The 25,874-nt window shown below is 37.6% G+C and overlaps 1 protein-coding gene and 1 long non-coding RNA gene across 28 annotated transcripts in view; one reads left to right on the plus strand and one right to left on the minus strand.

Annotated features, from left to right (window-relative positions):
• ADGRL2 (adhesion G protein-coupled receptor L2) overlaps window positions 1–25,874 on the plus strand; it is a 631,449-nt gene that overhangs the window by 153,102 nt on the left and 452,473 nt on the right. The window lies entirely within an intron of this gene.
• Window positions 15,325–25,874, minus strand: part of LOC121027367 (uncharacterized) — a 37,324-nt gene continuing 26,774 nt past the window's right edge. The window contains exon 3 of the long non-coding RNA XR_005788686.1: window positions 15,325–15,885. This is a non-coding gene — a long non-coding RNA (uncharacterized LOC121027367). The remainder of the gene's footprint in view (window positions 15,886–25,874) is intronic.

Genomic DNA, 25,874 nt, shown 5'->3' on the forward strand with positions numbered 1-25,874 from the left:
ATTGAAAAAAAATAAAAAAAGAAAGGAACATTTTGGTTTGCATCCAACTGTACTTTTTAATAGCTGAAAATGACACATCTAATACATGTAAAAGACCAAAAAAAAAAAAAAAAATCTATGGAATATGTCTGAGTTCAGAGGGAGGAAAAGATCTTTTACATTTCTTGTCTGTCTCCCCCCATTAGAATTTAAGCTCCAAGAAGGCAGAGTTGTTTTGTCTGTTTTATTTTCACCTGCATAATCTAAGTAGCATAAAATAGTACTTGGCACATAGTAGGTATGCAATAAATATCGGTCGAATGGATGAATATATGAATCTGACGTAATATGACTAAGGGCAGTAATTGGAGAGAAAATGTTTCCTTTTTTACCTTTATGGTCTAGCACATTCAATAAACTTGACACTTGTGTTAGGAAAAGCAATGCCTAAGTCATTTAATGAACATGAAGTGGCTGGTAGATAAGGTGAGGGATTGCTGGTCAGTTCAGCAAATGCAGTCCATCTTAGAAATTATAGAGTAGAGTCAAATCACCGCATGATGCTCTACTATCAAGAACTCTTTTAAATTTTCCTTGCCAACAGTCTCATATTAAGGTTTGTGGTGCTTAAAAGATTTCCAGTGTTTTAGAGTTATTGAACTTCTTTCAATCAGTAAGATCCTTAGTGAAATTTCTTCCATCATTCATGGCCAATTACCTTTGTTTTTCAATTACTGGTCATTTTGTTTGAGATTGAGTTTTGAATGTGATGAACACTTTTCATCATTATTTTATGTAGATTCAAGGAACAGCGAGAAAGATTGTAACTTTGACAAAGATATGCGCTCCCATCTGCACAGTTCCTAACCTTCTCTGACAAAACACCTTAGCAGGTGGTATGAGACTGCTGCACCGAAGACCGAGGGCCCAAAAGCAATCTGAGTCAGCATGCTTGGTTCTTAGGTTTCTAAGTCTTTAGGGCTCTATCTCTTTAGTTTCCTAGAGCTCATCGACATCGTTTTTTGTATCTCAAAGTCAAACAGGGTATGACAAAATGTTACACTTCCAGTTTAGAAAAGTTTGTGCCTGAACATTTTTCAAAAATGCACTCATGGCCATAACAATATACTCATGTCTGGGCACCTGAGTGGCTCAGCCGGTTGAGGGTCCGACTCTTGATATCGGCTCAGGTCAGGATCTCATGGTTCGCGAGATGGAGCCCCGAGTTGGGCTCTGTGCTGACAGCGCAGAGTCTGCTTGAGATTCTCCCCCGCCCCCCCCCCGCCGCCACACGTCCTCTGCTTGCTCTCTCTCTTTTTCTCTCAAAACAAACAAACAAACAAACATAATAAAAGTATATACTCATGTCATATTCGTGACTTCTCTATTTCAAAGTATGTTAGAAGATGGTGATGATTATTTTATCTGGGTGTGTGTACCTAGCTAAATCAGCTAAGATTATATGCACTATCCGTCCCTCACCTGAACACAGGTGGACCATCATGGTTTCCGTCACTTTGGTCCATGTCCTGACACCTCTTTCTCTTTCTTCGTTGCCTGACATCTTTGTTAAAAGGTGACTACTCGCCTTTCAGTTCTATATGAGATCTTTCTCAAAAGATTTTTAAAGCATTTGTGCATATTTTAGAATATTTTATGAAAGGGAATTAGGACTCTCTATTTTTCTACTCCTTAAAATAAAAATATGAGCAATTGTTTCTAATTTCCATCATTTCATGGGTGGTGGGAAAAGAATGTTGCAACTTTTAATAATTTTGGAAATGATTTCATCTTTCTTAAGGAGAAAAACAACAAGAATCTGTCATGCTAGCAAGGGTACTCTATGAGAAGAGATGGGCAGAGAAATGCAAAAGACAAGGAAAGCAGTAAGGGATGAAGACTGGGACAAGTAGATTCAAATGGATAGAAGAAGAACAAAATGTAGGGGTATCAGATTGTTGTCAACCTGGATTAATAGTGGCTTTCCTGAAGCAGATTGTTTAGAAAAATTTTAAGACTATTACAACCTGTATAGGAAAGAGTGCTGTGATCATGGTGCATGGATACACACAGAACCCACATAGTTTAATTATATATATATATATATATATATATAGTATATATTTATATTTATGTTATATATATAATTATATATACATATATATAATTTATTATCAAATTGGTTTCCATATAACACCCAGTACTCATCCCAACAGGTGCCCTCCTCATGCCCATCACCCACTTTCCCCTCTCCCCCACTCCCCATCAACCCTCAGTGTGTTCTCAGATTCACCACCAATGTCAGAGAATCCTAGCTATGTCAACACTGAAGAGCTAGCTCAAAACTTATTTTTTTCCACTGAGAAAAGAAAACTCTTCCCCCTATGCAGTTAAGTTTAAAACAAATCTATAGTTTGGAAAGAACATAAGCCAGAAGGAGGAGGGGGGAGAGGAGAAGAAAGAGGAGGAAAAGGAGGATGAGGGGGAAGAGGGGAGCAGAGGGAAGAGAAGAAGAACGGAGGAGAAGAAGATCATTTGACTATTTCAGATTCACTTACATCTTTGAGGTCTCCAATTATTATTATTTTTATTTTGTTAACGTTTATTTACTGTTGAGAGATAGAGAGGGAGCATGAGCATGGGAGGGAGAGACAGAGAGAGGAGAAGACACAGAATCTGAAGCAGGCTCCAGGCTCTGAGTTGTCAGCACAGAGCCCGACGCGAGGCTCGAACTCACAAACCGCGAGATCATGACCTGAGCCGAAGTTGGACGCTCAACTGACTGAGGCACCCAGGCACCCCATTCATTATTATATCTTAAACTACTAAGAGAGCTTGTATTGATGATTGGTGGGCTACTCTAAGTTTAAAAAAAAGAATTATGGAGAGTACAAAAAGTGTTAGAAATCTAGGAATAAGGCAAATATTCTTCCAGCACTCAAAAAGATTAGTAAAAGATGAATTGTATTTACCATGGAAGCAATGGCTTTTCTCCTCTCCAAAGTGAAAACTTCCACCTATGCTCCCTCTTGTCATGCATGCCAAGATCCTTCCTTCTTCTCTCACAAGACAAATTTACTGAAAGAATAGTATGACCATTTACCTTCCATTTTTCTTCTATGCTTCTTAATTCCTTACAGTGATTCCATTTAATTCCACTGGAATCTTACAAAGTTCCTACTCAAAGAATTGCTAAATGTCCAGTTTGCAGTGCATCATTCAACATCTTTCATTACACTTTCTTTCAGGTGACATCATGTTACTTTAATGTATGAGACCATATACTTTCTGGTAGTCATCCTATATCTTCCTCAAGCTCCTCATCTGGCCTCTCCTGCTCTGACTATAAGTATTCTCCTAGATTCTGTCCTCATTCCAAATGTTTGACTTCAGAAACATTCATGACAACCATGAATTAAACTATATTTTTTGATGACCAATACTCAAATCTACCTGCCTAGCCTGGACCACCTAAATGTTGACCTTGGGTTCCAGCTACCCGCTAGAAATAACCATGGTTGTCTTACACATACTTCAGTTCAATTTGTCCAAAATAAAATATATGTTCTGTGTTCACAGACATGATTTTCCTTTTGTTCTCTAGATTGGTCAGCCATTCCTGGTGACCTGCTCTTGAACCAATATTCTGTACCCACCACACATTTTACTAAGGTTTATGTGTGACATGTAATAGGCACAACAACCCTATGAGATGGATTGTGATGCCCTTTCTGCAGATGAGGAAATGGAGGCACTAAGAGGTTAGGTTTCTTGTTCCAAAAAAAACACTAGGCTATTAATTTGTAGTGTCAGAATTCCTACTGACATCTGTCTCGGGAGACAATCACATTTTTGTGTGATCCTGAAAAAAACATGGATGAGGAGAGGTAGGTTTATTCTGTTTCTACAGAAGACAGAACTGGAACAATGAATGGACACTGTGAATCCAGATTTCAACAAATTTGTCAAAAAACTTCTTTTAAAAGTGGCATTGTGGAGAGAAGTTTCCAGGCAAACTAATGGCTTTAGACGCAGGACTGTTGCAGAAAACTCTTTTGGATAGAGAGGAAATTTAGATCACAAAAACTCCTAAAGTTCACAAAAACTCCTAAAGTATTCCCTGGAACTGCCTCATTTGGATAATAAATTCAATAGTCTGCTTCTTAATCACATGAAAGACTAAACAGATACACACAGAACGTTTAATAAATATACTGCCTATTGGATTACCAATGGACTGTGTACTGAACAGTCTCAAGTCGTGAAAACGTAGGTAAAGCTACCATTTTATTTTTTTTTTTAATTTTTTTTCAACGTTTTTTATTTATTTTTGGGACAGAGAGAGACAGAGCATGAACGGGGGAGGGGCAGAGAGAGAGGGAGACACAGAATCGGAAACAGGCTCCAGGCTCTGAGCCATCAGCCCAGAGCCTGACGCGGGGCTCGAACTCACGGACCGCGAGATCGTGACCTGGCTGAAGTCGGACGCTTAACCGACTGCGCCACCCAGGCGCCCCAAAGCTACCATTTTAAATAGGAAAAAAGGTGTGTTCTTTTCTTATTTCAGTGGTTCAGCTGCTTTAGGTCATGTCCTGCTCTCTGTCTTTGAAAAACAGCTACCACGACTGCTGCAAATATTTGTAAATGACCCATCCCTGTAATGTAGTTCTAGCTGTATAGCATCATGTGGTGTGGTTTCAACAGGAAGAGGGGTGAAAAGGGTCAGTGTAGTAAATCTGACACTGTGATGTGAAATTGAAGAGAACATTTCTTGTATCTCTGGGTATGATTTTTGCTTTTTTCCCCACAGGTGCAATACATCCGCATTTTACATAGTTTGGGTTTTCGTTTGTTTTTGTTGTTTAAGTCAGACTTTCATCTAGTTTTTATTGTTTTAATCTCTGCTTTTGGAAAGGGTCTATGCTTAACACTCCGAATCATGTGGTAATTATTACTCAGGAGAACTGGTAAATCGGGGCAAGGGGCAAGAGGAGTCGTCATGTCCAACTAAAACCATAGTGGGGAAAATAAGAAAAGTGAGGAACTAGATAAGAAATGCTAGAATTCCAGCCTGTGGCCAGGCAGGCTGGGCGATATGCCCAGGGCTCTAGCTGATTCTGCGGAGGCCACTGGCAGGTGCCTACAATAAGACGGTTCGTCCCCTTTAATTAGCACCTCATCACTTGCAGCTTGGTGTCACCCAGCTGGCTAGAGCAAGATGACACCTCCAGCTTGAACTGGGCTCCGTTCCATTTTCTTGGGGCTTTTGGAGACATGTGGTGCTTTCTTCAAGTGCAGCTGGTGCTGGCACTTTCATTGTAAATTTAAATCTCTGTTTGGAAAAAGGTGATAAGAACAGTTTGTTTCAAGTCCCTGGTGTTTAAGCCTTAAGCAATTCCCAGCAAATACATTCAAGGCTCCTTCTGGTTTGATCAACTACAATTTGTAGTCTTATTAATAGTAGCAGTGTTCAGATTCTCCTTAATGATATGCACCTCAAGGAAGTCTCTACATGGGCATCACTGTTTCTCTGTGGTTCAAAGTTTGTGCTGATTGCTTTTAGCATCTTTGGTGGTGCTTGTTGATCAGTGCAAAGTATGAGAAAAATACTGGCATCTGCATGCATTTATTTGAGATTGTTTTTCCTCGTTTCAATGGGACAAAAATGGGAGACTTACTAGATGCATTCCATTTTATTGCAGTTCTTCTTCAATAACACAGGTGCTCATATCTAAGGCTGCACAATGAACATGCAAGAACTTCATGTTTGCTGTGTTTCTAACCAGTACCCACTATCAGTATTTAACTCATTTCTTTATAAATTATCTGGATGTGCATTGTGCTTGAAAGTTATTATATAAATAACATCTTTATCTATTTTATAACCAATTTGTATATTGGCCTTGGTCCCCAGGGTTGGAATTGTTGATGAAAGTATTTGTCTTTTCTTTGATTTCTTCATAAACTTCTTTATATGGTCTTTAGGCATCTGGTAACTAAAATTGGGAGATTAGGAATGAAGTAGCTCAAATTAAAATTACTTCATTTTTCTATGATATTCAGGGCAACCTACCAGATATCTTTATTGATTCTCTCAACTTCAAGATTACCCTTTTAAAATTATCATTGTGTGTCCTAATAATACCTTAAATTGTATGCATGGTATTTTCTGGACATTATCTTTATTTGGTTCTCATGACAATTCTAAACTTTATAGGTAAGGAAACTGAAATTCACACAAGTTAAGTTGTGGGCTGGGGTCACCCAGCTGATGAAAGAGTTGTCAGATCCCAAGCCCAGTGCCTGTTCTACAACATGAGGCTGAAACCCACTAAGCGTAGGAACCTTAGGCATTAGCAAGGGCCCCAGACATTATCAACCATGACGCCTTGGCCTAGTAATTGAACTTCTCCAACTCTAGTTTAGTATTTGTAAAACATACAAAGTCATACCGCACTCGCATAAGAGGGCAATTATGTAGCTTGGTAACTGCTCATTAACTTCATTTCTCATTTATACTGGAAATCTAGATGCCTGACCTAATGTTACTAGGTGAGGCTGAAATAGTCTCAGTTGTTCAGTTAAGAACTATATGATGTTGAACTTGACAATTCGTCCTGAAGGAGAATACTATTTCGAATATAAGTTTTATTTTACAACATACAGTGTAAGACTACCCTACCTCTGTATAAAACAGATGAGAAATATTTTTCTAAAGAGAAGGAGGTCTAGGTAAACATATTGAGGAAAAGAAGTATGCAGTTTTAAAAACTTTACATAATTCATAATGAAAATGATAGGCTAGAAGTAATAGCTAACCCTTATTACATAACAACTAAGGGTTTTTTAATAAAATTATTTTATCTTCACAATAAAATTTTCTGATGTATAGTTTTTATTAAACCAATTTTGCAGATGAGGAAACTGAGGCACAGAGTCAAGGCCATCCAGTGCAGAAATTTATACCAGTCTGTTGATAATGTTCACATGTAACCAGGGCAATATATTGCCTTAAAATAAATTAACTATCACTTCCAAGAGTACCTACTTGTCAACATACAGATTACAGTAATGAAGAGATGCTCTGAACTTCCGTATTCCCAGATTAGAACTTTTGTGTATTTCAGCATTTATGTCCTGTCTTTACTTGTTAAAAATCAGTCATTGTCAATAAAACTACTCATTAAAGTTGAAAATAGATACAAATTGAAGACATTTAATTTGAACTTTGGATAACACTAAAAATGTTTGTTCATTAAGTATTTTCCAGTTATTTCTATCAGTGTCTGGTGACAATTATTTTAAACATGTTAAAAATAACTGTAGATATTGGCCAATAATTTGTTAAGATAATAAAGGAGCTAATTGAGACTTCTAAACTAAGAAACCCAACAAACTGTCAGCAGGGAAATAATTTCACAAAAGTCAAGCTTTAGAAAACAAAACTTTCCAATTCAAACTCTGTGAGATGTAAAATCCCATGAGATTATTCCATGAGAAATATTTTCCCTATGAAGGTTATGCATTAATTCCATAAAGAGAGAGAAAGAAATTGGAAGAACACAATATTCAATATCACTTTTATTTTTTGTAATGTTTATGTTTGAGACAGAGAGACACACACACACAATGTGAGGGGGAGGGGATGAGGGGCAGAATCTGTAGCAGGCTCCAGGCTCTGAGCTGTCAGCCCAGAGCCCGATGGGGGCTTGAACCCGTGATCCATGAGATCATTACCTGAACTGAAATTGGATGCCTAACCAACTGAGCCACCCAGAAGCCCCTCAACATCACCTTTGATACTCTAGTCTTCCCTTTGACGTTGTTTCTACTGTCATTGGTTGAGGTTGCAGGGTGTGCCGCGGCTCTTAGCTCAGAAGTCCCTGGGCAAATGGGCAATTGCCTGGGGCTGCACCAACTCTCTCAGCCTGGAGCCTTCCTCCCCCTGAGTTGGAGGAGGACCAACAGTTGTGTTTTGTTAATCTGGGTAACCTCATTTTCTTCTCATTTAACTAGTGGGAGTTAATTGAACTGCCTGCTGAGATCTCTGGCACATAGCTAAATAAGGTGAAATGAGGTTACAGTGTTCCCTAACCCACTTTTGGCCCCATTTACAGTATGGACTGGTTTTCAGAGGGTCAGAAAACACTTTGAAAAAGGCAGATTGCATCCAACTACTTCATAGTTACGCCTATGTAGATTCTTGTTCTCCTCCTCCTTAACTCCACCCTCCACCCTAGATATTTAGTCCCTCCCTGTTTCTTCCTTCCGTCTCACCCATATCCACTTCCCATCTTTCCAAGCCAATTATCAGCACATTTTTAGGACCCTCCCACATCGATGTGTCCCGTGATGCTTCCAGACACACAGTGTCCACACTTCTGTTTTCTGTAGTTCTTTGCCTCCTAACAGTCCTTGCTAATCCCTCCTTTGGCCTGCAAAGACTGTATCCCCACAAGGTTAAATGTTGCTTTGGGAAAAAAAAAAATCCAACCAACATACTGCTTGTATTATTTAAAAATATCAAGCTGTTTGATATTTTAGCAGTGCTATGAGTGCATTAATTATTTGGGCTTTGGTAGAAACAGGTACTGGTTATTTCTGACATAAAGAACAGAACACGGCTTGCGCTAAACAAACAAAAAGTTGGAATAAAGCATTGCATGTTTCTGCCTTGTCTTCCCTTGGAAAAATGCTAATGGAGGATTTGTTGCAGTATGTCCTTAAAAATGTATATTCTTCTTTTACTACCCAAGTAATACATGTTTATTAGAGAGAAAAAATAATTCAAAAATACATAATCACTATCTTTTTTTTTCTTGTTTTGAACTTGCACATAGTAATTATTAGAAAGAAATGAGGCAAATAGCTATTTATACCTTGTTTGGTGTGCTTGATTCTGAAGATGAACCCAAAGTGCCTGAATTAGCCAGAAATCTCCACTTCGCACTGTAAGAATTCACTGAGTATTTTCCCTTTACTTTTCAACAAATTTATTATTGAAGTATAGTTAACATGCAATGTTATATTAGTTTCTGCTCCTTTAAACTCATGTTTCTTTTTTTTTATTTTTATATATTTATTATTATTATTATTATTTTTAGACAGAGAGAGACAGAGCATGAGTGGGTTAGGGGCGGAGAGAGAGCAAGACACAGAATGCAAAGCAGGCTCCAGGCTCTGAGCTGTCAGCACAGAACCTGACGTGGGGCTCGAACTCATGGACCGTGAGATCATGACCTGGGCTGAAGTCGGACACTCAACCGACTGAGCCACCCAGGCACCCCTAAACTCATGTTTCTATCACTGTCAGTGCTTTATGCTAGTAGAATAATAGCAATTATAAAACTGATGAATACATCTTTGCTTCATATTTATGAGCACAGCAGATATTAGCTAGTGTTTTCTTTCTAGATGTGATATAAGTAATTCCTTCCTATTAATTATCATTTTAAGCCTTACACCTACCTGATACATCATACACAACCTTGTCTTTTATATTAAGCACATGGAGACTTATTATATACCACTCTCTTTTTATCTAAATTAATCATTATATATATATATGTATATATATATATATATATTTCTGTTTCTGTTTCTATTTCTATTTCTATTTCTATTTCTATTTCTATTTCTATCTATGTTTGAATTTACCTAAGTTTGTGGGTTATTCTTCTTATTTGGCTTGTCTCCAAACTTACTATAGAAAGTTGATTATCATGTGACACTGCAAGGAGGAACAGACTGTCCCCAGGACCTGGACTCACCAATAAAACAACTCTCATCAGGTGTGTGTGTGTGTGTGTGTGTGTGTGTGTGTGTGTTTAATGCTTAAATTTATTTATTTTGAGAGAGAGAGAAAATGAGAGAGAGCAAGCAAGAGGGGCAGAGAGAGAGGGGAACAGAGGATCCAAAGCAGGCTCTGTGCTGACTGCAGAGAGCCAGATGTGGGACTGTAATTCACAAATGGAACCATGAGATCATGACCTGAGCTCAAGCAGAGGCTTACCTGAATGAGACACCCAGACGCCCCTCCATCAGGTGTTTTAAGAAACCTGAACACAAATCTAACGGGAATGGAATAGAGTTACTCCTAAAACTATGTCAACTTTCTGTTCTCCTGTGGAACATTCTTTAGACCTTTAAGTTCAAATTAGGAGTAATCAGTGCCTTTCATATTCAATCTTCTTTAACTCATTTTTTTTAAATCATGGTTGTTACATCTTAACATGATAGAATAAATGAATCAGTCAGGAAGAGTAAAAAGCAGCCAAAAGAAATGTTCAAGCACCTTTGTGCATTTAGAAACATTGAAGTATATTGACAAATAACAGAATATTCCTGGGGTAAATTTAAAAGTGGGGGAAGAGCAGAAATATATATATATATATATATATATATATATATGCCAACTATTACCTGATAGGTAACTATTTCGATTTAAGGATAGTCCATTCTTTTAGTGATAACCCTAAATAAAACCCAAACCTGCATAGGAATATATATTCTTTTCCAGAAGAAAAAAATAAGTTTTAGCAATGTATAAATGGAATCAAGAAGCCAGGCATGGTGAAGTCTTACCCACATTTCCACACACATACTCTCAATCACAGGATGATTAGAGTGCAAAAATACGAGAGATGTTGACCAGGTTATTTTTTACATTGGATGTAACTTGAAGTTTGAGTTTAAACAAGGTATTTTCAAGCATATTTCCTTTCATAAAACGTTAAAAAGACATATGGAAATGGAGACACATGTTTAACAATTATAAGATAAGTTCATTTGAAACTCTTTAGAATAAGACTGAAGTTTTCTAAATCATGGTGTCTCTGATTTTCAAAAGACTAAATCAAATCCCCCAAAGAAAGCAATTGTGATGGAGTTAATTAAGACAACTTTGTGGCTATATTTGATCATTTTTAAGGAGTATAAGTTTCTAAAGGGTATAGGTTTTCATGTTTTAAATTGTGTGGGTCTTCACTATGAAAGGGCCAGTTCCCCATACCAGATGTTTTTGTATACCTGCCAGGGGCTACTTATACACGCATAACGTAGGGGACTAAATCCCCTGATGATCTGGCTGTTATAAATTTAAATTTAAAAATAAATTTGGGGGCGCCTGGGTGGCGCAGTCGGTTAAGCGTCCGACTTCAGCCAGGTCACGATATCACGGTCGGGGAGTTCGAGCCCCGCGTCAGGCTCTGGGCTGATGGCTCGGAGCCTGGAGCCTGTTTCCGATTCTGTGTCTCCCTCTCTCTCTCTGCCCCTCCCCCGTTCATGCTCTGTCTCTCTCTGTCCCAAAAATAAAAAATAAAAAATAAACGTTGAAAAAATAAATTTGAAGACTAATTGATCTAAGTCACATAACAAAATTCAAAAAATACACCTGCATTTCCTTGTTAGCCTTGTGAAACCTAATTATTTAAAGAGCATTCTTTTTTTTCCTTTCTCTCTTTCTTTTCTTTCTTTCTTTCTTTCTTTCTTCTTCTTCTTCTTTTTTTTTTTTTAAATAGCACTTGCTTAAATCTTAATCTCTTTTCTAGTTCAAAAGACTGATTGGACCACAGAGGAGCAAAACAGCTTGCCCACGTCAACAGATCATTTTATTTGGGCTCCAGGTTTCTGAATGAACTTCCATACATGCCCTTGTAGACATCTGAACTCCATAAATCCACAGGTGTTTAAGGAGCCCTAAAGGCTGGGTCAGATAGCAGACTTGTTCCACTATGACTTTATAAGGATTTCGTACTGTGTAAACAACACGTGCAGGGATTTCTCTTTACTGCTGGATAAAACCAGTAGCAGGAAGAGCCACTTTTAGTTTTCTTCCTTAAACAATGATGTGGTTCAGTTTTATTTCCATTATGAACTCTGTACAGTAGGTTATCTTGTCCACAGTGTAGGTAGCATTTTCTTTCTTTACTTCACAAACAGGATGATTTGGCACAAAGCCTCTTTAAAAGGAAAAAAAAAATAGCCACCTTAGAAAATGTATTCTGTTACAATGATATTTCCATCTTCCCATGTACTATACAAAGGAAGAAACTGTGAAACGCCCAAATATCATTTATTTGTTCTTCTTTAAAACTAGAAAGCTTGCTGATCTCAGATACCCTTTCCATAACAGAAATCTGAGTAAAGTTAGTATAAGCATATAACAGATTATACCCAGAAAATGCCTGAAAAATCCAGTTTTGTTTTACTTTAGAATAATGCCAGGGGTGCCTGGGTGGCTCAGTCGGCTGAGCATCCAACTTCAGCTCAGGTCATGATCTCACAGTCTGTGAGTTCGAGCCCTGCGTCGGGCTCTGTGCTGACAGCTCGGAGCCTGGAGCCTGCTTTGGATTCTGTGTCTCTCTCTCTCTCCCTCTGTCCCTCCCCTGCTAACCCTCTGTCTCTCCCTCTCTCTCTTAAAAATAAACATAAAAAAATTTTTTTTAAGAAATTATGCCAGAAACCAGATTTAGACGACAAATTCAGAAAGAAAACAAAAAGCCTCACAGAACACTAAATATACAATATGCCTTGAATGATATGACAAACTATAATATTCAAATGTCTCTCTATAAAACAGTATTAGTTCAGCGTAGACTGGGAACTTGAGTCTAAGGAAGAAAAGCAAGGAATTGAAATGAGGGAAAATATACTTGAGGAGCGAAAATAAGGTTACCTACCTTTGTGGCGTACAGTAATTAGAAACTGGGGGAAAAATCAAAATCATTAGGGGATTTTCAATATCAGAAGAATTTAGAGGAAAAAGATAAAGGTCTACAAGAAACGGTTGTGTGAAAAGTCATAATTAACCCAAATAAAAAGCTTGGAGTCTCCATGTTGCTCCTGTTCTAAGATTTTAAGTGATTTTAGAAATGTGTTTATGATAAAAGTTTTCTGTCACCTATTAAAACGGTATACTTTGAAGTGTATTTGATATCAAAGCAGAATGAAAACATTGAAATGTTCCTTGATATGGTCTAAATGCTATGTCTGTGCCTTGCTTTAAATGCAATGTTTTATTTTTAAAAATAAGTTTCTAGGATGCCTCAAGATCAATGAACACAAGTCCCCTAGGGAAATGATAAGTTTTTAGATGACATTGCTATAAAGTACACACAGGTATCAACACGTACCAAAGAGTCTTGTGACCTTTCCGCATTAGAAGGTTGCTGAGGAAGACTGCCCCTGCCTCCATGAAGAATAAACAAACATTTGGGAAAGAGAGAATCAGATCCACTCAAGGAAACATTGATTAGCAGTCCAGCCTGATTCACCTATCAATGAATCATGTATAAATGATGAATCAAGTGAACGACTGAAGATCAAAGACCATCAGCACGTAAAAGTAAAGACTCAGAGTTAACCTCCACGTGAGATTAGACATCTACTGAGCCAGTGCCTCTGCCCTCCCTACAACACCCCTCCTCATGCTTTGTGTGCAGTACAGCATCAGTAGTTTTCTAATACCTTCTATATTTAAGCCACTGAGCTAGCTTTCTCATGAAAACGTGCCTAAATCTTTCCTTTCAACATCCTCAACAGGAAATTGTAATTTCTGAGAGGAGTTTGGTTTTGAAAACAGGCAGGAGTTATTTGTAGCCTTGTTCAGTGACTCAGATGAGTAAACAAACCAAACAGTCCACATGTGATCAAAACCCATGTGTGCACTCCCTTGGCCTTCACCGCACTTTAGTGACATCATCTGTTTATAAGGCTGATCTTCCCACTAGACCACAAGCTTCTCAAGGTCAGGAATCAAGCTATTGCCATCATTCTATTTCAACTCCTAGCACATTGCTCATTGGTTGAAAAGAACTCATTTTTTTTTTGTATGGTCCATAAATTGCTTCTGAAGGTATTATTCCAAAAGAGAATCATAAAACATGAATCTCTTTGTGTTAAGCATTAACTATTTGGATGAAAAAAACATACATGTTCTGAAATTTAAAAGCTAAATCCCTTTATGTATAGGTCAATGCAGAATATCTACTATAAATTGACAAAATTTCAATACAGTGCTGATAGATGCAAATTCTTTAAAATGGATGTCGTGTTATATATCCTTATTTCTTTTTTTTTTCTCCCCCAGTGGCATGTATAACTCTGAACTCATCTCTCGCTTCCAGAGTTAAAGAAACCTTCCTTCATGCCTTTTGTTCATTTGGAGAACACATGAAAGTGTATTTCTCATGCTCTGCATATATGAGTTGGAAAATCTACCTCACATTTGGCAGATTTATGAATGAGAAATTTCTAATTCCATTTCTAATTCTCATTTAATTTCTAATTCTAGTTTGTGATTATTGATTCAACAGGGGAACAGTAACTGCACCAAAATGTACACCTGTTTGAAAATGTCTTAAGACTTTACAAAGGAGGCAGGAAGTGATAAGACTACCAGATAGAAGGAACAGGCAGGCTAATGGTTGTATCAGTTTAAAGTCAAGAAAAGAAAAGGGTCTAATCACACTGAAGTTCTAGCAGTAAAAGTCCATTTAAAGATATATTTGAAAATGGGGGCGGGCGCCTGGGTGGCTCTGTCAGTTAAGCTTCTGACTCTTGATTTTCGCTCAGGTCATGATCTCACAGTTCCTGAGATCAAGCCCCCCAGCAGGCTCTATGCTGACGGTGCTTAGGATTCTCTCTCTCCCTCCTCCATACTCTGTCTCTCTCTCTCTCTCAAAATAGATTTAAAAAAAAACATAAAAAACTAAAATGGGGAATGTTGCTGAAGTACAAAGGAACTAAAGTTGTATACTCAATAACATTGTCAATTCCCACGAGCATTCAGTTATGTTCCAGAGTTTGAGGCAGAGGTTATCCAAATACACATTTACTGGAAGAATGGACAGGCTGAGGAGGAGATACAGAAAAATGTACACAAATGTCAGTCTAAAGTATGTTTCCTCACAAATACTTAGAAACTGCTGGGGTTTTGTTGTTGTTGTTGTTGTTGTTGTTGTTGTTTTAGCTACACATGGTAATATCTTTATTCAATGCAGTGCAATAGTTCAGTAAAGAGTACGTGTGTTTTGTTTGTTTCCAGGGGGAAAAAAACTGCCAATCTCCAGTGATACTCCTTTCATCTTTTTTCTAATCTAATATTTTGATTATATTTATCTAATAGGTTGAAAACTCCCATGACTTTGCACAGGTGGTTTGCACTAATTAAAAAAAGAAAGAAAGAGAAAAGAAAAGAAAAAGTAAATGTGGAACACACATAAAAGGCATTTTTACATAAATGTCTCTGTAAAATGACCAAAGAAGTGAAGAACACTTTAAATTCCATTCACTTTTTTCATATCAATTTTCAAGTAGATTTGTGTATGTTTCATAAGTTCAAAATTCAGTTAAATGTAAAGAACTTTATTCTGATAATGACAGTCTATTGACCGAGAGCGCATGAGAATGAGAAATGTAATACAACCTAGAAATACTTAGATTGTTGCTAGAGAAAAATGGGCTATAAATGAGGTATTCTTGGGCCCAGACGTGCTATAGTATGAATGTGTTTCTAATCATTGAAAACCATCACCGTGCAATATTTAAACTAAGAATGCTGCATTTCTAAACTTGGAAAAACTGATCTCATGTGAACAAAATCGTCCTCAAAATTGGATATAATGTTCAATAATCTGAGTTCACAAAGACGTTTTAAACAGCAAGGCATTTAATGTTGCCATCCAGATACTGCTCTGATGTCTGAGTGCACGTAGATCCGAAATTTGCTGATGCGGGAGCCGGTGAGCACACTTCCTTTCTGGATTTCTTCCCCATCCAGAAACAGAACAGGAAGGTCATTTGTGGGGCTGGGGGGACCGAAGAGTATGTGTGCGAGTAGTACGAAATGACTTACTTGGATTATGATCTCTTCGGACATCGAGCATGTAATGCATATTTTTTAATCTAGAAAGAAACAGAAAATATATGTAAGTGATACAGCCTGCAAAAAAAATAAAAATTCTTTTTAAACTATATATATGTGTGTGTGTGTGTGTGTGTGTGTGTGTGTGTGTGTCTGTGTGTGTGTGTGTGTATACACATACATATATATATGACACTAATACTAATGAGAAACACCCACATCTAATTGTTATATGCTCCTCTAACCATTACAAGAGGCAAAGCCATTGAACCTCAAGGAGATCTGCGAACTATATTTCAGGAGCAAACAAACAAAATCCTAAAAAAAAAATAAATGCGATAGCCAAGCAGATGAAGTATCAGGTTTCCCTGGATGTCACAACACAGGACAGTGTATTAGTAAACCACTGGCTAAACTTCTAGTGAAAGAGTATTTGCTGTCTATCAAACGTAGGCCGATGGTTGCAATAAATACTTCTCTCCATATATCACTGGCTACCTGCCTATCTGTAATTTCAGGCCTTTTGAAATTTTATCTCATGAAATATTAAGATACGCTTGTTCTCTGCTATTTTTAGGCCTGTTTCTCAAAAGTGTTCTATTTGTATAATACATCAAAAAAGAAGACAGTGGCTGTGTGTTTCTTCCCTTTGTTGGGATATGTGGAAGGAAGGGAGTGGAAGTTATTTTGGGCGTGAGTTTGTCTCTGGTCAGCTGAAACACAGCAGTGAAGTAATTTCCATTTAAGTCTTGGCTTTGCCACTCAGTTTGTAATAAGCCAGAAGTATCCCACGGAAATCAGAACACAAATCCCTAATGGTTGTCAGAGAAGACACAGAACATCAGAAGAATTACATTTATAAGGTGGAGGGAGTGGTCAGTGGTCTTTCACAGCACAAGCCAGCAGCCTCATCAGAAGTTAGGGTCGGTAGATGCTATGTACTTGTTCAAAAATCTCACAATTGTGTAAAAGATGGTGGTAGCTGGGTGGGTTGTTCTCAATCCGGTTCTTGATGTGAAGAAAATAGGAAGAATTCCTGGGTGCGAAGGACAAGATGGAGGCACTTTCTGAAGCAATTTTACATTAATAGCTCTCTTCACTTTTAAATGAGCTGAATAGCGAAAGGGAGTGTCAACATTCCCCAACTCACGTCTCCTTCGTGTTTTGACAATGTTCCCTGACCTAACAGCATCAAGTTTTGCAAACTCTCTTGCCTAAATGGCAGTTCTGCATATTAAGTTAGCTCTGTTTTGCTAGGGTGTCAGAATCTTGCTGATTTTCACTCACTGATGTGGAAGACTTGCTTCTATCAATCAGCAACATCCTTAGCAATTTATCCATTCCGTGTAAACTGAAGCAAGATATGGTGTCCCATTTTTAAAATTTTGTGTATACTCATCGTTTTTAAAAGTGTAATCTGGAGGCTCTGAGCCCCTCTTCTAAAGGTGGATGATTTACTTTTGAAATCGTTTTTCCCTGGGCAAGATCAAATGCCCATGCGCAAACCAAATCCATAAAGTAACTTCCCCATCATCTGCAATGTGTTTCATGGGAATAAATAATATGGTCACACAATTTTCCTGGTGGAGAAAACCTTAAATATCACCTATGACATTTATTTCATGTCACCGCAGAGGAACATGACATTCATTTCTTGTCACCGCAGAGGAAACAGAAGCTCAGAGAAAGTAAGTAACTTTCCTAAGAGAGAGTAAATCACACTTTGGTGGTGGGGTACGGGCTGGCACCCAGAAGTTCTCATCCTTAATCCAGAATTCTTATCTGAATATTTACAAACGTTACTCTAAAAAGTGTACATCACAACTTCTCTTTTACAAATTTCCTCTCCCTCTTCTCTCTCTCTCTCTCTCTCTCTAGTTCTCCAGTTTTAGTTTTTCTTCATCTTGAAAGATTTAGAATCAACAATTCTGTTCCTGGAATACTTTGTTTTAATACATTAGTTACCTTTTTTTTTTCAATGCCTGTGCTCAAGGCCATCAATAGCAAAAGTGTTCAGAACTACACATTCCATAAAATGAAACTGCTAATCTACACTACCATTTTTTTACTTAACAAAATTAGTCTGCCCATGTAAACCCTGGGTAGGCAAGTTGGCACTTAGAACACAACAGAGAACCACATTTGTGACATAGAAAGATAACTATTAACTCCTTTTAAGCTTTCAAATGCCTCAGAAATGTTGGAGCAAAGGATCTAAAAACTGCAGATCGTATTCAAATGAATCAGGAGAGAGCAGATGGTTGAAGAAGGCACACAAGCAAGAAGGAAATCTCCTGTTCTCCCTTTCTGATTGCTTTGCCCACAGAGGAATAACGATTCAAAGAAAATCAGTAATCATGGCGGATGTCATTAGCATATTCCCAATAAGGCAGCTTACGTAAAAATTCCCAGAGAAAAGGAATGACTGCTTGAAGATCAATGTGCAAAGAGCACATTTCCAGCTGCCTGCCTTCTTCTGAAATGTGAGCTATTTAAGACTTTTAAAAATTAAAGTTTGTAAAAGATATGGGCAAATACTGAGTGTTGTTTAAATTAATAATGATGGTTGTTATAAGCCAAATAAAACAGGTATATTTGCAAGTGGTCAATGATTAGAATGCTTTAGTATCTTATCCTTCACATTTCTTGATCAAATTCCACTTGGGCTGCAACAAAGTCCAAAGACTTATTAAAATATTGAATATCCCTTTTCTTCTCACCCCACTGTAACGGAAGATTAAATAAGCCACAGTGAGGCACCTTCATTGCTTTATCGTGAATCCATGTGGTAAAATGTGTTTTTTCCCCCTCTTGATTGATGAGCAGGAATCACTGAAACGACCCGACTACTCTAAATAAAAACTTGCACGAAACAATTTCAAAAGGGGAAAAATTCTAATACGGGTAACTATGAATTTAACGTGTCAATACGGAGAAAACATTTTGGAAGATGTGTTTTAAATTCAATGCTGAACGAGAAAATAATGACTTAGAGTCATATATTACACACCTGGTGAGAGTTTGTCATCGGCATACGTCTCTTGTTGCCCTCTCGTATGGTTCCTACACTTCTAGTTCCTGAAGGGACACAAACATCCATTTTGTCGAGGTGGAATATTTAACCCTCAACCATGAGACTAAAGTAGTTCCCCTTTATAGGAAGAACAGCAGTCACCAAATACATAAACACCTTAAGCAGTACTAAATCTCCTCGTAAATTAACCATGAGACGCAATATTGGCAGGTCTTCTGGTTAAAAAGAGAGGACCCAGGTAATGTTATCATTGATTGGACCAGTAGGAGGCAGCTGGTTAAATAACGCAATAGGAAATGTCACAATAGTTTTAATTTTATTATTGAAACCCAAATTTCACTGGCAGTAGACAGATTGCCTTCATTTTTCATCCATAAAACAACCATCTTGAACGTTTCATCAAAAAGAACTTTTCTTACACTGGCATTGCAACCAATAAAACCTTTTATGCATGGCAAGTTGGCAGAAACTATTAATAAAATGTCTGTCAACTGCACATCTCTCTTTTTTTTTCTTTAGCAAAAAAGGGGGGAAATCATTAATTACAGTTTCTGTCACACACAAAAGAAACAGTGATTGTTCTGGTTTCTTAACAGCCTGAATTCACCTAGTGACCACCTCTTCTGTTGAATTTGAAAAGGGATAGGTCCTTATCCATCTAAACAAAAAGCTACAGAGCAATCAGAACACATTGCCTGTGTCTGCCTGGGCAACAAATGTGGTATTTTAGGTTGACTCTGAAAGAGGATTATGAATATGGATAGAATGCAAATACTTCATCTATCTTAATCAGAATACAGGAATTCAAGCTGTTGAGGGAAAAAAAAAGACCTTAGAATTCCCATACAAGGAAAGAAATTTTATAGTGCTTATTGAATTTAGAAGACAGAGATTAGAAATGAACTTAATGAATCCGTTCATCAGAAGGCAAGCAACAGACTTAGCAACAAGTGTAGCTCAATTAGCCTGATGACAAATAAATATAATGAACTTTCAGAGAGGGAAACAACTGTTTAGCACAATTAAAAAAGAAAACGATTCTCCCCCCTTTGCCTTTCTACCTGACACAAAGTTTTTTTTTTTTCCTCTATTAACTGTCTTTAAAACCCTCTCCATCCTCCTAAAGTGATCTTTCCTCAAACAAGTTTTGCAGTATGTTGTGCATAGTGGAAAAGAGAAAGCACAACCACGCTATTTCTGTCACAAACACAGAGAACAAAAGGGCCAGGAATGATACGCATAGGTTCCTTCTGAATTTGCAACAAGGTTTTTAGCAAGAACACAGTGTAGAAAGCTGCCAGTTTTCTTTATTATTTCAATTTATCTGCTCCAAGTAAGTCAACCAAAAGGTCTAGGTAGCCAGGTTCAACTTGTCTGGGTTCCCCATTTCTTTCACGTTTAATGCATGCATTTATTCCAGGCACTAGCGTGTTGAAATGCAAGAGCTTTTCTTTTGTTTTTTATTTAAAGAGACTTTTTGATTGAGCGTACTTTTTAATATGAATACTAACAATGATCAGTCCATGATGCTATAGGTTTTTAAAATATGCGCTACAATTATTTTATGAATTTAATGAATCAATCTATAGGTTTATCACAAGTTTATGTTGTAATATATCTGTATTCAATTTCCAGCTCTACTTGTGATTAGTTGTGTGACTTCAGGCAAGTTGTTTAACCTTTCTGTGCCTCAGTCTCCTCATCTAAAAAAGAGGAAAATACTAGTAGCTACATCATATAAAGATTAAATGATTTGAAGTCTATAAAGTCCTAGACCCCTAGTGGGACATAGTAAGTGCTGTATAATTGTTAGTCATTATTATGAACTGGCCCATTTTCATTTGATCCAAAGCCAAAAATGTAAAGATGTGAACTAAGTTTTAGTGCATACACTAAATCTTATTCATTCTTGACTGCTAACAGAATAGGTATGGTAAAAATTCTAATAAGAATTTTACAGAATAAAAGTAGGGACCAGACCACTCAATTTGATGGTTAGAGGACAATAACACTGGTAATGTTCAAGTATGTGTTGTTTCTTTTCTGTTAGGAAAGAAAAAAAAAAGGCTATAAAAATCTGCCCAGTTTCAGAATTGATATCATCTTGTTTGTAAAGTCTGAATCCAGAGTAGGAGATGACTGTGCTGTTTCTTACTCTAGCATATGCATATGTACGTATGATATATATATGGACGTATGTATATATGTCATCTTTATCATCTTTTTTCAAAAACCTCTGTTGAATGGAACTTTATTACCACTGGTTAAAAATGTCATATCACAAGAATCTGGCAAGCATTCAGAACCATTTAATCTTTCATCAAGGTTTAATCAGAAGAGGTTTATATCTCTTTTGTGCATTGTCAAGTGCCCACCACAATTTGTCTTCCCCATACTGGACTGACAGATTGAGCGAATAAGCAAAGAGCCGGAACATTGGAGCATAATTGCAGTGTCAGCACTGTTAACTGTATTTATGAGAAGAGAGTTAACACTATGACATTAATAATTTCATCAGATTACACATGTTTGCTTGACAAACAAGCAAGCTATTCTCTTTAAATTATCTGTGACTAGTGCCTTTTTCAGCTGGAGAACAGCCATGAATTCCAGTTTAAAAAGAAAAATAAACTCACCAAAACACCATTCAACTTACATTGTTATGTTTGGGGAGAGGAAAAAAAAATTAAGTCTTTAAATATTTGCATTGAGCCAGATTTCATAAATCCTGGTTTCCTGTCAATAAGAAAGAAAAAAAAAATGGTTCGGAACGTACAATAAAAAAGAAGGGCCAGGAAGTATAATAATTGTGTCTAGCTTGTACTGGAGTGTTCAAAAATAGCTTCAGGCAGAGACATGAAGTCTTTTAGTTTGCCTTGACTTTTTAAACCACTCGATGCTCACCTGCAGTGGTTTCTGTGATTTGTGGCAGCTTACCAAAGGCACAGGATAATAAAGACAGTTTGTTACCCTCTAATTTTGGAGGGGCATAACACATGAAGCTTGTACAGCAATCTCTTACCTACATATTTCACTCCATAAGGGGAAACAATAAGAGAGAACATGACATGTATTAGAGAAGTAAATTACAATGTTATACTCTTTGGTCCAATAAACCATTGTGGGCTGTCATGCTCCTGACTACTGAAGTGTTGTTTTATGCTACAGCTTAATCAGCTGGGTCTAGGCTGCGCTTTCGTACGCCAGTGCCTTAGGCGGCATAAATGCTATGATTCACACACGTGATCACAGGAGCCTATATGGTGAGGTCTGCACAACCTGCCATGAAATTATTGGCCCAGGTGATGAATCTCTTTGCACTTAATTTAGAAGAGGGAATGGACTTGAACCCGATTGTTAAAATTATCACAAAACGTCAAGCTACCTGTTTGTCTTATTTAATAGGAGCATCTTGCTGGTATTGGTTCTAACAAAAGTAATGTTTCATCATTGGAGCCTAGAATCTATGCCCTTGTGAGAACCTCTCAGGCAGAAAGCATCTGTATTTATGAAGCTTGTGTGAGGCAGCATAATGTTGACCTGAACGCAAAAAGTTAAAAAGAGATATATTAATGACATCAGTAGCAAGTCCCAAAACAAAAACCCACCACTTCTACAAATACATACAAAATCAACTGTCAAAGGAAAGTATTTGTACTATTGTTTTTATAATTCTGCTAGGAGTTTTGTATTCACTTTCATCATTCTATGGCAGTAAGTACTGATGACAAACCAAAAACAAATAACATGATAGTAATAAATTATGTTTATTATATATATGATATATTTATCATATATATTCACACACATATGTACATAAACTCCATTACAAATACATAGAGTATTACAACGCTGTCTTGAAAAAACCAGCAACACCTGGGTGGCTCAGTCAGTTAAGTATCCGACTTCAGCTCAGGTCATGATCTTGGGGTTTGTGAGTCCAAGCCCTGCGTCAGGCTCTATGCTGACAGCTCGGAGCTGGAGCCTGCTTCAGATTCTGTGTCTCCCTCTCTCTCTGTCCCTCCCCTTCTTATGCTCCCTTCCTCTCTCTCTCTCTCTCTCCTTTTCTCTATCAAAAATAAATAAACATTAAAAAAAATTTTTTAAAGGAAAAACTAATAGATCTGGTGAGTAAGAAGGAATAATATATTTGTGGACTGAAAAAAAATCTCAATTCAGTAACTTAGAAATCATATCACTAGAGCTTTAAACAAAATGAAGAAAAAATATTAATGAAACATATAGGTAAAGCAAATGTTCCCTATTACCAAACAACAACAGAAAGCAAGTGGTGGCAGCGATGTGGAGAAATTGAAGCCCTGTACATTGCTGATGGGAACATAAAACAACGTACCACAGTGGAAACAGTATAGCAGTCCTCAAAAATTAAATCTATATTACCATATGATCTAGCAATCCCACTTCTCAGTACATACCCAAGAGAATTGAAAACAGGAACTTGAATAGATATTTGTACACCATTGTTCATAGTAGTATTATTCACAATAACCAAAAGATGCAAACAACTCAAATGTTCATCTACAGAGAAATGTACAAAATGTGGTATACACATAAAGTGGAGTATTATTCAGCCTTCAAAAAGAATAAAATTCTGACACAAGCTGCAACACAGATAACCTTGAAGACATTATGCTCAGTAAAATAAACAAGACACAAAAGGACAAATATTGTATGCGTCCATTTATGTAAGGTGACTGGAATAATCAGTTCATAAAGACAGAGAGTAGAATAGTGGTTACCAGGGGCTGGGAAGAGTGGTGAATGAGGAATTATAGTTTAATGAGTACAGAATCTCAGTTTGGGATGATGAAAAAAGTTCTTGAGATGGTTAGTGGCAATAGTTGCAAAACAGTGAATGCACTTAATGTCACTGAACTGCACACTTAAAAATGGCTAAAATGGTAAATCTTATGTTATGTGTATATATATATATATGTTTAATTTTTTTATGTTTTACTTTTTATATTTGAGAGAGAGACAGAGAGACAGAGAGTGAGAGGGGAGGGGCAGAGAGACAGAGACAGAATGCGAGGCAGGCTCCAGGCTCCCAGCTGTCAGCACAGAGCCCAACGCGGGGCTCGAACTCACGAACTGTGAGATCATGACCTGAGCCGAAGTTGGATGCTTAACCGACTGAGCCACCTAGGTGCCCCTGTTATATATATTTTACCACAATAAAAAAGTGTCTTAAAAAAATAAAGTCCTTATCCACTCCCCCAAAGCAAGATGATATCCAGAACTAATAATTTAACTCTATCAGAAAGGACAAATATAAATGTACTAACTTCAGTTACAGTAAAACCTCAAAGTCATGGGTTTTAAACTGATATAACATGTTCAAGGTAGGTCAAAAATTCCTATGTATTATATAGATACCCTTTGGTATAGAGACCCGAGGTGCTCATCAGTACCCTTAGTTTCTGGGGCAAAGTTCACTGCTGTTGCAAAGTTCATTGTGTAACGATAGATTCGATGCCCGTATTAAAAAAAAATGCCAGTAAGAAAGTATTTACATTTATAAAATTTACTCTGTTCACTTCTTTATACAAACACAGCATTTTAGCGCTCAAATTATGAGTAAACTTTTATGAGCTTTACCAAGGACATCTGATGATTTGTCCAGAAGTACCTCCTGATAATGTATTGGTAGACTGTTCTGGAATATTTCTGCTCTGTAATCTTTTTTTTTCCCTTTTTTTTAATGTTTATTTTTGAGAGAGAGAAACAGAGCGTGAGTGGCAGAGGGACAGAGAGAGAGGGAGACACAGAATCTGAAGCAGGCTCCAGGCTCTGAGCTGTCAGCACAGAGCCCAATGTGGGGCTTAAACTCACAAACTATGAGATCATGACCTGAGCCGAAGTCAGATGCTTAACTGACTGAGCCACCCAGGTGCCCCTGCTCTGAGATTTTACTAGCTGTCTGGGCCAGCTTCTGTGTGTATTCGGGGTGCAGTACAACTTATTTCGGCTGCTGTAACTTGACATACTGTTCAGTAATAGTCTACACCCGGTTTTGAAAGTGTGCTTTATGCCTGATCATGTGTGTATTCTGGTTCACTCATCTAGGTACAGAGCGTGTCTCTGTTTCAACATTAACATCAATTACAACAGCAGGATCCTGAAACCAGGAATTGAGAAACACCTGACTTTCTATTCTGTTGTGTTTTTACTTTCTTACATCTACCTCAGTTTTTGATGTGGGATCAATATCATTACACCATTTTCGTTAGTATCATTTAGAAAGCACCACATTATACACAAGAGGGGCCTGAATGTTGTGCTAAAGATCATGACCGGTGAATTGGGTCCTTTCCTTCTGCCTGGAGGAATTTCTGTTCCTATTCTGAGACACATAGACTGATGAGCACGCAGAATTAGAGGGAATGCAGAAACCAGTAGGGCAAAGTAACCAACACTGTGGCACTTGCATCAAATACAGGTTAAGAGCAAACTTCTTTTAGTGTGAAATCCAAGAATATGATGAGTCTGGAAAGAGCAAGACACAAATGGCAGCACCTTTCTAATTAGCCCAAGAAAGGCTGTTTCATAAAATATTAAGAACTTGAAGGAAAGAGGTGGATTTACTCTGGTAAAAGGTTCATTTAAAATTCTGTGAGGTCAATAAATTACCACTTAAGATGACATTTCCCAAAATGTGTTCCAAAGAATACTTGTTCTAAGCAGGGGGGTGGGGGGGTGGGGGGAGGAGGCGGGGAGAGTCCCAAGGTCCAATTGACTGCTACGTTAGATCTCTGTTGGAGATTGACAAGCAACACTGAGCTATTATCAAAGGCCTGTTAAGTCCAGTGATAAAGAAGATAGTTGAGCTTCGTTTAATCCAGTCTTTCCCAAACTTGTTTGTGACCTTCAACCACTCCTTCTCTCTCCCCACCCCCATTCATCAATCTAACAAGTGTTCACAGAGGGCCCACTCCAGCCAGGCAGTGTTCTAGGCCCTGGGGACATGGCAGTGAA

This window comes from Herpailurus yagouaroundi, unplaced genomic scaffold (assembly GCF_014898765.1).
Source record: "Herpailurus yagouaroundi ecotype Mexico unplaced genomic scaffold, PumYag 77, whole genome shotgun sequence".
Classification (NCBI taxonomy): domain Eukaryota; kingdom Metazoa; phylum Chordata; class Mammalia; order Carnivora; family Felidae; genus Herpailurus; species Herpailurus yagouaroundi.